Genomic DNA, 2,437 nt, shown 5'->3' on the forward strand with positions numbered 1-2,437 from the left:
AGTCATTTTCCAACCACCAAGAGATCCATTAACAGCTCCAATGACCGCATCAAAAGGCCATCAAGCTATAGGCAACTCCTATTCTAGCCTTTAGGGCTATTGATGACAAGCTCCTAGATATGTGGAGCAATTGAAAACACCATTGTTTCTATCAAAAACCAAGCTACAATTGATTCTAGCACTGACAACAAAAATAAAATTCTCAACTTTCTCTCTCCTCTTTAAAAAATCCCTCAATAGTTCTTAGCCATTTTCAAGCCTTGATGAAGAGCAATTATGCTTTTGCTACTATAAACCCTAATTTACAGCACAAATTAGGGTTTAATAGCCACCTCAAGTCACTTGAACCAACAACTAGAATTTGAGAAATTACTACGGATTTCAAGTGACCAACCATCCAATTGGCTTTGGGGCTCATTTTGGCCAAGGGTCAATTAGAGGCCAATCCCTTGTGAGATCAAGGGGGAAATCATATTGAAGGCTTGATAGTCATTGTTGGCATCAAGAGGCATTGAATTTCAAAGGACATTGAAGCTCAATTGTTGATTCCATTGTCAAGATGCCATCAATTTAATTGATTTGGTGGGTCCATGGTACACAATTGGGCATCAAAAGCATTGCTTTAGTGCTAAATTGTAATTAGCTAAGCATTACAACAAAAAAATATTTATATAGTGAGAAGCAATGATATGGAATCAAGCTTTTGTAGACAAGTCAAACCCCAATGCATATGCACCTATTAATAGTTATTGAATTTCTTGAATGAAATCCTCTTAAGGAATCCAAGAATTTCATTAGAGTTCTCCATGAGATGGGATCCAAAAATTTAGAGAAAAAAAAGGCCAATGAGCAATTGAAGCAACAAATTCCAAACATGGGAGCCTAAAGTTTCCAATATCCTAACCAAAGTAATAATAAAATAGATGATAGCTACGCAAGTATGCCTAGATGAGCTCAAGAGAGAAAAGGCAAAGGTAGAAGGCATTAGCATTAATGACCAATACCAAGTTCCCTAGCATTTCAACAAACATAGTCTCACTAGCCTTGTCCAAAGACTTCTTAATGGCAACTCAACTACAATAACTACTAAACCTACTTAGCAACCTAAGGTAAGAAATGCCAACAAAAAGCAAGCCAAAAACCCCCTTAGTCGCAAAAAGCAACTAGATGGTTACCAAATCCAAAGATGAGCGCTAAAGCTTTATTGAGCGATTGAACAAATTTATGAAGCCAATGGTTTCATAGGTGTGAACAAGTAAGCTTAGACCTTTCTTTAGACCTTTCCTATGCAAGAGAGTGGAAACTTGATTCCTAAGTTAGAGTCTAAACCTTGGTGAGAATGTTGACTTCTCTAGCTAATGGACCTCTTCAAAAGATTATCCAAAGCAAGCTATGGGAACAACCTCACAATCCCTCTCATGATTGTGAAGCAAGGAGAACAACCAACTATCAATGCTTATATATACACAATCCAAGGATGGTTTTAAACATACATAGATGACTCATTATAAGGAAGAAGAATGAAAATGTCTAAATAAAAAACATCCAATAAAATAAACCTAAAGTTCAAGAGCGAAACTACTTATGTCACTAAGCCTATATGAACATAGTGCAAGGACCAAGATGATAAATCCTTCAAAAGCCATAAGAGAACATGCACAATTTGGAGAATGTCTTTGTAACCCCAAAAGTAAGGAGAAGAGTTTATCCATTATTATGTACATAAATCCAAGGATGGTTTAAACAAGTACATAAATGGCTGTTATAAGGAAAAATAATGAAAGAAGATGTTTAAACAAAGCATCCAATAAGTTAAACCTAAAGGGCAAGAACAAAACTACCCTAGTCACTTCACCTTACGAACCAAGTGCAAGGAGTGAGATGATGGAAAGGATAAAGGAATGGTTCAAAGCGCAAGAAAAGAGAAAACCCTTGGCTGAGGTGATGAGCAATGCTCGAGTGCTGATAAGCATGATGTCTTAAGAAATGGGTCCAAGAATCAAAAGTAAAGATAGAACTTTTAATCGAGGAGATGATAAGCATTACATAAAGCCTCATGAGCATAAGGACCTTGATTACTTCAAGAGAGCTAGGTCTCTCAAGAATTCAATAACCATCCCTCCAAAGCAAAAAGAGCCAATAATCTCAAGAAAAAAAATTAATCAACGAGTTTGAAGAAGCCATGAATATTATTTACCAGTAAGGCCTCCATCAATTAATGTACCCTAATATGAAGAACACTTTTAAGCATATGAAGAACACTTTTAAGCATGGATTGGAGGTGACACCAAAGAAACACTCAAATCAAAAGTAGCGCAACAATCTGGACATCCTATCTAACATCATGATACTCAAGTTCTAAAGAAAACAAGCATTTAAATTATTTTTGCAAAGTAAACACAAACTGTTTGACTCACATGAAACCTATACTTAATAC

Source organism: Lygodium microphyllum, chromosome 5 (assembly GCF_053477565.2).
Source record: "Lygodium microphyllum isolate KBCC chromosome 5, Lygodium_microphyllum_v1.1.10, whole genome shotgun sequence".
Lineage (NCBI taxonomy): Eukaryota > Viridiplantae > Streptophyta > Polypodiopsida > Schizaeales > Lygodiaceae > Lygodium > Lygodium microphyllum.